Below are 14,554 nucleotides of genomic sequence, written 5' to 3' on the forward strand. Positions count from 1 at the left end.
CAGCCAATCGGAACTGTGGGGCAGTGCCTGTGGGCAGGAACAACATGGGGAGCATCCTGATTTCCCCACCCATCTAGGAGAGCTGCTGCCAGAGGGATGTGCCAGTTGATTTTGGGAACCACCCAAGGTAAACACTGCCCCCCTCATCTCCTCCCACACCCCAGCCTCCTGCTCCGCACCCCCAAACCGAAATTCCTTCTCAGAGCCTGCATGCCCTAACTGTACCACAACTTCCTGCCCCAGGCTCAGCCCAGAACCACCTGTTAACATGCAGAACCCCTTGGATCCACCACCCAACCCAGAGCCTACATCCAGGGGCAGATGACCGTTTTGCGGGGCCCCGGGCAGCATAATTCCGGGGGGGCCCCCCTTTGCCACGGCACATGCGCAGTGACGCCATGCGCATGCGCAGCAACGCCATGCGCATGTGCTGTGGTGCCACGGCGCATGCGCGAGGCTTTCTGAAGCGCGGGGCCCAGGGCGGCCGCCCCGTTCGCCCTGCCCTATATCCGCCCCTGCCTACATCCCCTCCTGCACCTTACCCCCTGCACCAGCCTGGTGAAACTGAGTGCATGTGGGGATGAAAAAGTGACACGGAGGGAGGAGTGAGCAGGGGTAGGGCTTTGTGGAAGGGGCAGGGTTGGGGAAAGGGTGTTTGAGTTTGTGCCATTAGACAGTTGGCACTCCTAATGTGATGAAGGTGATGGAATAAGATTGGTTACTTCTTTCCTGTACTTCCCTTGATCCATTAGTCTCTGTCTATCCTTGGTTTTGGTTTCAGACAACTGCTCTTAAGCCAAAAGCCACTCTTGTTCATGCTGGCTTTAGCAGCGTGGTGTTCAAACACATTTACACAATATTCTCAGGCTGTCATTTGGCAAAGTACTGGAAGTGCTAAGGAATGTTTACACATTTCTGTAAGAAAAAATGTGTTTGTTCATGAAGAATTACAACCATCCCTGTTGCACAGGCAGTGACATATGCAAAGTAACCTACTGAGGCTGAAATCAAAGAGTTGTGCTAACAAAAACTGGATTACATGCTCTGGGCTGGAGATGTGTGTTCATGTGCACCATCTCTTATTAATAATAGCAATAAAAGCGGGAAATATTAAGTAGGCTTTTGAAAATTGGCGAATGTGGGATGTGTTTAAAATAATTTTATGCTTGTAACAAGCTGTGGGGCTAGATTTTACTGCCACTGAAATTGATGGGGAAACTCACAGGGCCAGATCTGCGGCTATGCCCTGAATGGTGCAAAGAAGGGAGTCGCTGTTGAGTGAGGGGGGTGTTGTAATTTGGGCCCCATTTTTTACTTAGGGGATTTTGAGCTCAATCTTACATTACTATGTGTGCTCCTTTCGATTGACACAAAGTATAATAATATTGTCCTACTGATAGAAACATTTCTCAAATATTTGTCCAAACTTTCCTTTTAAGTTGTTGATCCTTATTATTTTGACCCTTGGAAATAAGGATTTCATTTTGGCATTGGTTTTGAGGCAGCAGCTGTCTATGCACATGTGTGTAAACAACATAGTGCTACAAGACATCAGTGCTCCATTGCATTCCAGCAATGACCTTTGCTATATGTCATGCACTATTTTGCTCAGCATTCTCTGTTCTTTGCTGCTTGATCATTAATCCTCTGTGACTTCAACAACAGTTCATGTTGTACAGCCCCATCTGGATCAAAATCTGTTGTATGCTGTTCCTGGTGCATTAAAGAAATCAGTCTTGATGGAGGGAGGAGAACTTGCTTTTGCTAAGATGTAAGAGATCCTAATTTAAAAATGGGAAGAAAATTATTTCCCACATGCTTTTTCACTTGAATTTGGTAAGAAACGATGGCAGATGTAATTGGAAAGCTGCAGTTTACTAGTTATGTTATAGGCTGAGGCCTATTGTTTCTGAATGGCTGGTTTTAAATGTAGTTACACAGGCAGTTGTGGTGGCAAAGAGGATCAAAGCGAGAGATGTGAAATCAGGGTGTACTGCAGATGCACATTGAAGAAATGAGTTGATGGTAATGTTTTCACCCAATGGAATTTGTAATAATATATATAGGAAGGAATGTTGACAAACATTTTTATATACTGATTGTGTTAAATGAGCAATATACCCATCACCACAAGACATGTGATCTGTCTTTTAATCTGGTCCAGTGCATAGGGCTGAAAATTGGAGGACTGGAGTTCTATTCCTTATTCTGCAGCAGGCTCACTGTGGGGCCAAACCAAAGCCTATTCAAGTCAGTGGAAAGATCCCATTTTTTGTTTCAGTAAGCTCTGGATTAGGCCCTGTATGACATGAGCAAGTTATTAAACCTCTCAGTTTTTCCATCTGTACAACAGGGATAATATTTTGTAAAGTTCTTTGAGCTCTTCAGTGTTCTGCTAAGCATTAATTTGAATCACTTCCTTTAACAACAGCTTTGCTGCAATTTGGCTTGGATCATTATAGCAATAGGATGAGCACTGCCTGTGTTATCTTTGCTTTGCTCCTGCTGAATCATTTCCCAGTGCTCTTAAGAACTTCCTGACACATAGCAATAATCCTCACCCCTGTTGATTTGTATTTGTTTCTCTCCAACATCTCTGTTGGTTGCAAAGCTTTTTTTAAAATCTGCAAATAACAACAAGTAGTCCTGTGGCACCATGGAGGCTAACAAATATATTAGTATAATGAGCTTTTGTGGGCAAAACCCACTTCTTCAGATGAGATGGTCCCTCTTTTTTTTTTCTCCCCTCAAGACTCTCAGAATAAGAAAGGAGAGGGGGAAAGTATCTGTCAGTTGTAGTCCCAGTGCTAATGAGGCTAATTGAGTGAGCTGGAAATGTCCCATACTTAGCTTTTGATGTCAGTAGGGTGTTGAATGTAAGGAAAGCTGGTTTATAATATGTTAACCAGTTCAAGTCTTTGTTCAAACCAAGGGAGACAGTGTCAAATTTGCATGTGAAGGTTAATTCTGCACTCTTCCTGTACTTGGCTTGTGAAATTCCTTTGTAAAAATGGCTACTTTTTAAGTCCATGATTGAATTCCCAGGCAGGTTAAAATGTTCCCTTATAGGTTTCTGTGTTACCATTTCTAATATCTGTTGTGTGTCCATTAATCCTTTGTTGTAGAGACTGTCCAGTTTGGCCAATATACCTGGCAGAGGGGCATTGCTGGCACTTGATGGGATAGATGACATTCATGGATGTGCAGTTGTGTGAGCCACTGATGTTGTGGTTTAGTGGTTAGGTCCCGTGATGGTGTCGCTAGTATAAATGTGTGGACAGAGCTGACAACGGGGTTTATTACAGGGGTAGGTTCTGCTAATTGGCAAGATCTGGTTTGCTTTTGCTCTGTTCATTGGGGTAAACAAATTTAGCATTTGTCTGCTCTCAGCGCAATATCAATGCGAGATTTTTTTACTCATTTTCCCTGGTGCCAGAAGTGTTCAGGCTTATCAGTTATTGCCAAAGGTAATAATGGATGGCTACAGGACCATTTGCTCAATTTTGATGAGCTAAACAACTTCTGTACAGTCTAATAAAGAAATAACACTGACTTGTGGTATAGTTTCTGCAAGGGGTATTTGTCTTTGCTCTCTCTTCATTATGGGATATGCAGACCTCTACTAGAAATTAAGGTACTCATTTTCTATATGGACATCCACGTTGTTGAACACTAGCTCTTTGTTAACTATATCTTCTTCGAACGTGAGCTGGGCTTGATTTGCAATAATTATATATTGTTATAATGGTGTTTACAATGAAGGGAAAACTAGAACTAAGGAGGAACTATAAGAAAAGGTTACATGTTTGGTTTCCATATATAAATGCTATATTTTGTTGCATTTGATATGAAAAGCTGCCCTGCTGCTGATGTCTATTGATATTTGTGAATCCCCAGTGATTGGGAGACTTTCTTTAATGTTCAGGAAAATATCTTAAATTCTGATGTGGGAGCACTCTAGCTCTTAATAACCTATCTATTGGGAATTATCAAGGTTAATTAATGTTTGTGTGCAGCATTTTGGACCAAGGAATTGTTGTACCATATAATTGTTAATAATTGTTTGTTCTTTTTTAAAAAGTGTCATTTAGCATAATATAAGTAACCAAATCAGAAGCAATTAAATACCAGGAAACAATATGGCAAGAGAATTTGACATGGTACTAGAGATGCAGCTGTTATTTTTCAAAAGAGCTATGAAAGATCTTCTGGGTTTGGGAAAGAACTTGGAGCCCGCAAGTGTGATTTATAGATCAGTCCAGTCACTGGAGCCTGAAAATATACATTATGGATCATACTGTGTATGCAAGAAAAACAGCATGAAATTAAAGACTTAGAAGTGTGCAAAATGGCTACATGAGTTGGAGGCCACAAGAACCTGCCTGGTCAAATTAAGAAGACAGTGATGCTTTGTGTGTATTATTCAGTAGTTTGAAGTATGGACAGTATCTTGTGGGTGCACATACTTGTCTAATTCAGATTTTGGAAATGTTCAGAAAGGGCCATTCCATCTGGCTGTTGGTGGGCGATCCCATCTCAAGTTTGAAATATGGACCAACCCATTTGTTTGGGGAGTCCATAACTACTCCCCATAACCACACCAGATAAGGGGAAACAAAGGTTACTCAATTCCCAAACCTCTCATTGCTGTTAAGTTGGAAAGAAAAGGAAAAATTGAAAATAAAACCGAGAAAGTGCTGATATAGACCATCTTCTTCCCTCTCACCTTTCTTTTCCCCAGCTTTGTTTCCAAATTAGACAAGATCTTGACTTCAATGTTTAAAATTCTTGCCACTTTACTAAACTTGTGGTAAACCATGTCTCTGGGGTAAACCACGGCATCGAAGATAGAAAAATCTTGAAAACATTATTTCATTGGCATTACTAGTACATTTTACAAGCATTAGATCTATAATTCAAGTCATTTTGCAAGCAACATTAGTTAGCTAAACTAATAAACATTTGGGAAAAAGATGACTCTCCCACCAAGTATTAATGATAAAATAAACATAAGAGGCTGCTCAAAATACCAATTTGCAAACAATCTAAACCACTTGGAAAAATATGATTTCTGTATTTGTGTTTGCTGTGTTTTAGGAAATGTACTACACACATCAAAATAAGAAGACATGGTATAAGAAAAACTTTCAGAGTCCCATAGCAGTAATGCAATATTAAGATTCTGTTTTCAGTCACAAAACCTGTAGGGGGCAATATAATTATGTGCAAGAAGTGGCATTGGTATCTCTATAAAAGATTTTTTCCAAACAATCTTGATTGCATTGTATGATGGAGTTATAATATTACTGGACAAACAGAATGAGGGAAATGAAATTACTTTAGATTAGTGAACCAATTGTTACAATATTTTACTCTCAAAGAATAATCAAAATTGGCTTGGAAATGAATAACATCACACAGATTGAAAACCAGCTGAAGAATTATAAACAAAAAGCTGTGATGAATGACAAAGAATCCAAGTAGAGTTGTCTACAGAGGTACTACAGAGAACAACATTTTACTAATGATCTAGACAAGAGTATAAATGTATATTGATAAATTGTGTGGCTGTTTCTAAACGTGTTGTAAACAATAGGGGATATAGAGAAATCCAAATAGAAAATTTAGAAATATGAGCAGAAAATAAAACAATATTCTTCTTGGAAAAATACAGTCTATTACCTCTAGGGAAAAATAGTCCTAACCATAACTATTCAATGAGAGGAAGAGACGTGGGAAGCAGTTATATTAGAAGTGACCTAGGGTGAAAGTGAAATCCTCAGATTTAAAGCAAAACCAATGATCTCAGAAATTCCAGAATGCTAAACAAAGTCTCATCCCATTTGTCCTTCCTAGAAGGGAAGTACATCAATCACAAATATGCTGTTTAATAAGTTTCTTTTTCTTTTTGGAGTTGTTATAATATCGATAACATTCACAGAATATGAATTTTTTACTTCAATAATTGTGACCACTTTACAAGTGAATGTCAATGTGACGGGCTGTCACTGACCCGGGGGTGGGGCGACCGGAGCCCCCACTGGCAGGGGGCCGACGGCCAGGCCCGGACTCCCCAGTACTCCCCCAACGTGAGCCGGAGGGGGCAGAGGGCTGGGGCACTACCCCCGCGCCTGCGCCGGCAGCGTGAATACGGCCCATCCCCCGAGGCCCCGCACGGTGGGGGTGGAGTGCGGGCGGCGGCAGGCGCGGCAGGCCATTTCAAAAGGGCCCGCCACCAACGGGGCAGGGAGCAGGCTCCTCGCAGCAGCGGAGGAGCGGCCCCCGCCACAGGACGGAGCGTGAACGCCGCTCAGCCCGGCTATCGGCCCGGCGTTGGTCCCGGGGCCTCCGGGACAGCCACTGCCCCGGTGAGCGGTCAGCCCCTCTTCAGACGGCGGACGGACCCCGCCACACTGGGCCAGGAGGGAACGGGACAGCCAGGGGCGCACCGGGACCGAAGAACCCGCCCCTGAGACCCCATACAAACACCGGACGCCGTGGACCGCCGAGCCAGGGTAGGTTCAGGGGCGACGGGGACGGTCCGCAGGAGACGCCGGGAGGGAGGAAGGAGCCCGGGGCAGGGCGCTTTTGGCGGCCATGGGTGGACGAGCTTAGGGGGGAGTGAATCCTCCCCCCCCCCGTCCACCACGCCAGGGCGCTAGTCAGCCCCGGCACCCAGGGCCCCGGGCTGGGACCCAGAGAGAGGGCGGGACCGGGTCCGCCTCCCTCCCCTATAGGAGCGACCCGCTCCCAACGACCCAAGAGAAGGAACTAGGAGGCAGACCCCTCCGAGAAAGGAAACCCAGGAACGGGGCCGGCGCCCCACCCCGCGTGGACGGGCAACGACTAGAGGGTTCGCTGACCCCCCCCTTCCTGATCGCACCCAGACCCAGGGCTCCCTAACAAGGGCCTGGGACCCAACAAGGGATCAAAGAAGGGGCAGAGGGTTCGCAGACCCCCCCCCTTCACCCAGAGAGGGGGTGATCACACCCCCGAATCCCCTCACACAACACTTTACTAATCACCATAAACATGTTTCCCACCCTAGTCACAATACAACAATCCACTAGTGGCACAATGCTAAAATCTTGCAAATTTGAGTCTCTCCTCTAAAGTGCTGAGTGCCCATGCAAGCCATTGAGAGAAGAGGATGTTCAGCAACTTACAAGATCAGATAGCTAGTCAAGTAAGAATTACACAGCATCTGCAACAATAACCATCAGACAAAATGATACCCACAATACATCAATCAATTTGCATAATAGAAAGTAACTGTATTTATATCAGAATTCTTTCAGAGATGTCATCTAGGTATTAATTTAGTAGAAGGATACTGTTATTTCTTAACAAAGTGTGTTTTCCATTGACATATCTCACGGTACTTCCAAGTGATGAGTGGAAAAGACTGCTTATAGTAATGGGCAGGGTTTGACAAACCACGGCAAAATCTACTCGCCAGCCCTGCACTGCGCATGCGCAAGACCCACATTGCGCATGCATGAGCCACCGGTGAACGGGGTGACCAGCTGAAATCTACTTGCCACGGGAGAGTAGATTAACTGATTTGTCGAGCCCTGGTAATCGGCATGATCATGTTATCCGTCTCTCTAATTTTTTGTCATAACTGTCTGAGCTGGAAAGATGCTGTTGCCTTGTGAAGCACCTGCATATTTTTATCAGTTTAATGTTAGGCCATTCCATTCCAAACAGCAGTAAAACAAATTAACATGTTAGCCGCTCTGAAACTCTTTGCAAATCATTTTAAGAAGTGTTTACTTTTTGTTCTCCATTAGGACATTAGTAGTATTTTGGAACATCTTTAGCCCCAATTTTGTTTACATTATTTGATTTCTGAACTAGAGCACTGTGTCTTGTTCTAGGAAGAGGTGGACAAACTGGAAAAAGTCCAGAGAAGAGCAACAAAGAGGATTAAATTCTAGAAAACATAACTTAAGAGGGAAGATTGAAAGAACTGAGTTTGTTTTGTGTGGAAAAGAGAAGATTGAGAGGGGACATAACAGTTTTAAAGTACCTAAAAAGCTGTTACAAAAAAAAATTCTCCTTCCTCCTTGTAACATCTGAGGATAGGACAAGATGCAATGGACTTAAATTGCAGCAAGGAAGTTTTAGGTTGGACATTAAGTAAAACTTCCTAACAGGGTGGTTAAACACTAGAATAAATTGCCTAGGGACTTTGACTTTTGTTGCAGTGACAGACATTGCTAGTGCTGTTAAAGTGGGAGTGGATTTCATCCCAGAGGACCACAAAATCCTGTGGTGATAACAGAAAATGGGTCTCTGGACAATATTCAGATATTGCTGGAATTGAGTAGGGAGAATTGTAGACTGTATGGGGGGGAACAGGAGGGAGGGAAGGGGGAAAGTCTTGGGGCTGGAAAATAGCTTTTCTCATGCCTAAAAGGTGACAGAGTAACTGCATCCTGTGGTGTCTCAGAATAAAGTCGTGAAGCCCAGTCATCATGCAATAATATCCTTATGGATAACAGGCTGCTGCAGAGAAGCTGTTGGAGTGTTTGAAGCTACCAGTACCCATGTAGGAGTGGGATTTTATATTTATATTTCAGGTTTAATAATGTAGTAATGTATGACTTAAAAGGGTGGCTGGCAGGATGAAATTTTGTGACCCTCTGGGGCATTGATAGAAATGCGTCTGACAGACTGCCAGTGTCTGCACTGATGTTAAGGCAGGGACAGACCATTAGGCCCTTTAGTTAAATATAAATTTCTTTGTTTTAAGGTTTAGTAAGCAAGAGACAGGATCTTGTATTCATAGAATCATAGGACTGGAATGGACCTCGAGAGGTCATCGAGTCCAGCCCCCCGCCCTCAAGGCAGGACCAAGCTCTGTCTACACCATCCCTGACAGATGTCTATCTAAAGTGTTCTTAAATATCTCCAGAGAGGGAGATTCCACCACTTCCCTTGGCAATTTATTCCAATATTTGACCACCCTGACAGTTAGGAATTTTTTCCTAATGTCCAATCTAAACCTCCCTTGATGCACTTTAAGCCCATTACTCCTTGTCCTGTCCTCAGAAACCAAGAGGAACAAATGGTTTCTATGTTAATAAGATTAGAGGAATGTTGAAGGCCTGGGCCACAATGTGAACTGTTTTGATTACAAGATTTAGTAAGGTTTAATTTACAATGTTTTTTTATTGCTCAAAATAACACACTGCTGTTTGTATACCTTTGAAGGGCTCTGTAAAAGACTGTTTGCTGTGTCTAGACTGGCCACTTTTTCCGGAAAATCAGCCGCTTTTCCGGAAAAACTTGCCAGCTGTCTACACTGGCCGCTTGATTTTCCACAAAAGCACTGATGTTCTACTGTCCAAAATCAGTGCTTTTTCCGGAAAAACTTTGATGCTCCCGTTCGGGCAAAAGTCCTTTTTGCGAAAAACTGTTGCGCAAAAGGGCCAGTGTAGACAGCTAGCTAAGACTTTTGCGCAAAAGCAGGCTAAACGGAAAAAAGCGGTTTGGACGCTGGGGGACCCCGTAGGAGCCCCGGACTTCCTGGTAACCCGAGCTCTTAAAGCAGACGCAGGCTGCTGAGCACACGTGGCAGGAGCGTGCCTCAGATCTCTGGCCTGAGGTCTGCCACAGCGCCCCTGCTGTGCCTAGCAGCCATCTCGCTGCCAGCATGGCAGCTCCGGGTGCTCAGCCACCTGCAACCCCAGTGCAGGAGGCTCCCAGGGGCCAGAAAAGAAGGGCCCCATCGTGGTCCTTGGGGGAGCTGGAGACCCTCCTGGACCTGTGGCAGGAGGAGGAGGGCCTCCATGACACCCGGTCCCAGCGCAACAACGCCGACATCTTCGGCCGCATTGCCCAGGCGCTAGCCCAGCAGGGCCATCCAGCCCGGAACCTGGAACAGGTCTGGGCTAAAGTGAAAGAACTGCGCCTGGGCTATGTGCGGAAGGCCTATCCTAACGACTGGAATTGGGTACACTGACTCGAGCCTTCCTCAGAGGACAAGGAAAACAATTTTCTCCGTTTCTTGTAACACCCTTTTGAACATAAGAACATAAGAATGGCCGTACTGGGTCAGACCAAAGGTCCATCTAGCCCAGTATCCTGTCTACCGACAGTGGCCAGCACCAGGTGCCCCAGAGAGGGTGGACCGAAGACAATGATCAAGCGATTTGTCTCCTGCCATCCCTCTCCAGCCTCTGACAAACAGAGGCCAAGGACACCATTTTATCCCCTGGTTAATAGCCTTTTATGGACCTAACCTCCATGAATTTATCCAGCTTTTCTTTAAACTCTCTTATAGTCCTAGCCTTCACTGCCTCCTCTGGCAAGGAGTTCCACAGGTTGACAACACGCTGTGAGAAGAAGAACTTCCTTTTATTAGTTTTAAACCTGCTACCCATTAATTTCATTTGGTGTCCTCTAGTTCTTCTATTATGGGAACTAATAAATAACTTTTCTTTATCAGCCCTCTCCACACCACTCATGATTTTATAGACCTCTATCATATCCCCCCTCAGTCTCCTCTTTTCTAAACTGAAAAGTCCCAGTCTCTTTAGCCTCTCCTCATATGGGACCCGTTCCAAACCCCTAATCATTTTAGTTGCCCTTTTCTGAACCCTTTCCAAGGCCAAAATATCTTTTTTGAGGTGAGAAGACCACATCTGTACACAGTATTCAAGATGTGGGTGTACCATAATTTTATACAGGGGCAGTAAGATGTTCTGGGTCTTATTTTCTATCCCTTTCCTAATAATTCCTAGCATCCTATTTGCCTTTTTGACCGCCGCTGCACACTGTGTGGATGTTTTCAGAGAACTGTCCACGATAACTCCAAGATCTCTTTCTTGATTTGTCACAGCCAAATTAGTCCCCATCATACTGTACGTATAGTTGGGGTTATTTTTCCCCGATGTGCATTACTTTACACTTAGCCACATTAAATTTCATTTGCCATTTTGTTGCCCAATCACTCAGTTTGGTGAGATCTTCTTGGAGTCCCTCACAGTCTGCTTCTGTCTTGACTATCCTAAACAGGATACTTGAGAAGTGCTAGCATGTCCCCTCTCAGTCTTCTCTTTTCTAAAAGGAGGGGGAAGGGATAGCTCGGTGGTTGAGCATTGGCCTGCTAACTCCAGGATTGTGAGTTCAATCCTTGTGGAGGCCATTTGGGGCAAAAATTTGCCAGGGGTGGTACTTGGTCCTGCTGTGAAGGCAGGGGACTGCCCTCAATAACCTTTAAAGGTCCCTTCCAGTTCTAGGAGATAGGCAATCTCTATTAATTAAAAAAAATTTTATTAATTAGAACAACAAATCCTCTTCCTGTTCTTCGGGACAGGTGATGGTGGCCTAAATCCTAGCCTAAACTAAAAAGAAAAACCCTAGCTGCACCCGACGAACATTCACGATGATGGCTGATGTGCTTGGAACGGACACTTTACAATTGGGGGGAGGGGAGGGAGTTGTATGGGGAGACAGAGGTGACCCTACTATAGGGCACACGGCCAGTAGCTCTGTTGCATTCCGCTCACCCATCTCGAGATGGGTGAGCAAACAACAGAAGCACGCGCACACACACTAGGGCCCCCTTGCTCCATGCCACAACCTCCCACCCACCAGTAGGCCTGTGCAAGGGAGGGACGGCCCAAACCCCTGGGTGATCCAGCCTGGAGTCTTGGCTGCCCCTGGGCATGGAGTGCAGCACTCCCCCTGGGACTTACCTCTGGGACTTACCTCACCTCCATGACGATCACACCCTGAATTGCTGTGCCACCGATCGGTAGCTGTCCAGCGTGGCCAGCTTCCATAGCGTGATGGCGACCCTCTTGTTCGTGGAGAATGGTGCACGCAGCCGGGTGATGGCTCTCTGGAACACAGGGTGAGCCAGGCACACAGCTCCAGGAACATCCACTTTTGCATGCAGAAATTCCGGAGCCATTGCTGGTCGTCCATTGCCCAAGGACCAGCCAGTCCCACCAGTCCGTACTGGTGTCACTGGTGTCCAGTCTCCAGAGTGGCCTCTCCACAGTGGGGTGGGGATGCCACAGGGAATCCATGGCCTCCCTGGTGAGAGAGTCCAAGGTGATCTGCACCTCCTGGTCCTGGAACATGAGGGCACCAGCCTGGAGCACCAGCTGCAGGCACTCTAAAATGGCCGACAGGCCAGAGCAGGCACATGGCCACCCGTGGCTCCATGATGGAAAAAGAAAGGCACAAGAAACCAAAACCAGGAAAAAGCACTAGGGGGCAAAAGGATGGTGTCCAAAAGTCAGAGGGCAACCACCAAACCTGCTGTGGCTGTCAGTCCCTGCAAGAGGTCCTAATACACGGAGCAGGAGACAAACGGCTGTCCGGCGAGACCCCTTTAAGCACGTGTCTGAACGGAGCTTCAGCCTCACCCCGGAAAGGGCTGGTGCCCTTTTGCCCTCTTCAAAATAGTTCCAGGCTTCTGCTTTTGCGCAAAAGCGCGCCGCCAATCTAGATGCGCTTTTGCGCAAAAGCGCATCGTTCTAACGATAACTCCGGGACCAACCTAGACACTCTTTTGTGGAAATACTTTTCACGGAAAACCTTTTCACGGAAAAGTATTTCCGGAAAATCATGCCAGTCTAGACGTAGCCTTTGTGTGAATGAGGAATTAATGCACCAGAAAAATATAAGGTGTGAAGGCCATTGTTAAAACCAGATGGTTGAGAGAGGAGGGGTGAAGAAATTTAATGAGACTTATCGACGCCAGAGAACCATCAACGCACATCCATGATTAAGGAAGGTGGAGGCTGGCACCCTTAAAGACAATTGATTAACTCAATCCAGGACAGGATGACTCTCTCAGAGGTGTTGTGGAATGTTAACATCAAAAGATAACACCAATTCAGGAGTAACCAGTCACAAACTGACAGGGCAAAATCCATAGACTTCAACAGAGAAAAAGGACTATAAGAACAGGGTGCTTTGCCATGGGACTTTGGATTCGTCTTGCCACCAACTCCAGGAGCATCAGATTGTGACTGACAAAGCCCAGCTTCCCTCTGCGATCAATCTGGCTGGCCACTAGATTGATCCAGACACTGGACTGGTAACTCTAACATTGACTGGCAGGACTGTGTGCATGGTGTGTGTATGTGTGGATGACTGAAAAGCATATGCTAACTGTTGTATTCTCAATAAATGCGGCGTGCTGCCTTTTCCTCTATAAAAGATCTCGTGTGCTTTGTATGGGCGTAACATTTTGGTGGCGAATTGCAAAAGGGGGAAGAATATGCGCTGTAATTATTGACAATACTGCTAAAAAGGTATACCATACACTTAAAGGTGATTGATCATTCAGGTGTGCACACCTCCCGGTCATAGAGATACTGGTCAATAAACCAGTTGTGATAAATATTGTATTCATTGTTGATATTTTATGAATTGAGAATGTTTATGATTACAAGGCATACACACCCTGGGTCGTAGCAGGGCTGAGTAACAGGAGAGAAGTTTAGCATCCCTCTCTCCACCCCTGACTGCTGGGGGGGGGGGAATAATTGAAGGTGGGTATACCCCCGATTGTAGCAAGGCTGCATGCTGAAGGGTGGCTTGACTAATTCATATCCCCATCCCCAGCCATAATAGTGAAAAAGGTCAATGGAGACTTGAAGATTGTGCCTTGGCTACAAGTGAAGTTAATACACAGACTGTGCAAGGGAGCTACCCACTTCTTCCCATAGCAAATACACTGGATAAAAGGTCAGGAACAAAGTATTTTAGGAGTTTTGATTTGGTATCTGAATGCCAGCAGATGAAAGTGGAATCTGGTAACTGAAAGAAAACTGTCCTTGTGATACCCTTCAGGTTGTTTCAGTTCTGCAGCAGCAGCATGGCTAGCACAGGGAAAATGGGTGGGTCCCGGCTGCCCCAGTTTCCAGTCCCTGCACTAGCCTTGCCCAGACCTGCCCCAGTGAAGCACACCCCTAGTGGAGCTAGTGCTGGGGCCAGAGACCAAGGTAGCAGTGCGTGGCATCAGCAGGAAGGCAGGCACAGCTTGGCTAATGGATGCTGAGACTGGGTTGAGAGTCCCAGCCTGTAGGCTTGGATGGACATGGATGCTAAGTGGGGTCGGTTAGAGCCCACTCAGGCTCACCTGTTCTGCCTTTTGGATTCATGAATGCACTGGGAACATTCAAAGGGTAGTAAAAGATCTAATACACATTTCGAGAATTTGAGATCTCTTCATGAACTTAGTCTCTTTCATTGGTTTCTAGGAGCCATGAGAGGAACATCTGGTAGGAGCGGAAAGGATTCTGGGAGTCAAGTTCAAACTTTTGTGACACAAATGTCAGTTTGCGAGGAATCACCTCACTTTCCCAGAACATGTAGTGAGTGAGAATGGGTGGGATCCTTGGAATCCCAAACACAGAAAATGAATGTTATCAAGGGGGAGTGTCTTATAATCCTGAACCAGGTATAATGGTTTGTTGGCCATCATTATACAAGCTAAGTAAGAGTGACTTTGTTTGGACAGTGGAACAGCAAAAAGCATTTGAGTCACTGAAGAAAGGACTTCTAAACAGTCATGCTTAAATTC

The 14,554-nt window shown here is 45.5% G+C and overlaps 1 long non-coding RNA gene across 2 annotated transcripts in view; it reads left to right on the forward strand.

The window, feature by feature from the left end:
- The first annotated feature begins 5,912 nt into the window (after positions 1 to 5,912).
- LOC149525872 (uncharacterized) overlaps positions 5,913 to 14,554 on the forward strand; it is a 34,447-nt gene continuing 25,805 nt past the window's right edge. For both annotated transcript variants that reach the window (XR_016348550.1, XR_016348551.1), the window contains exon 1: positions 5,913 to 6,515. This is a non-coding gene — a long non-coding RNA (uncharacterized LOC149525872). The remainder of the gene's footprint in view (positions 6,516 to 14,554) is intronic.

This window comes from Pelodiscus sinensis, chromosome 1 (genome assembly GCF_052426305.1).
Source record: "Pelodiscus sinensis isolate ZL-2025 chromosome 1, ASM5242630v1, whole genome shotgun sequence".
Lineage (NCBI taxonomy): Eukaryota > Metazoa > Chordata > Testudines > Trionychidae > Pelodiscus > Pelodiscus sinensis.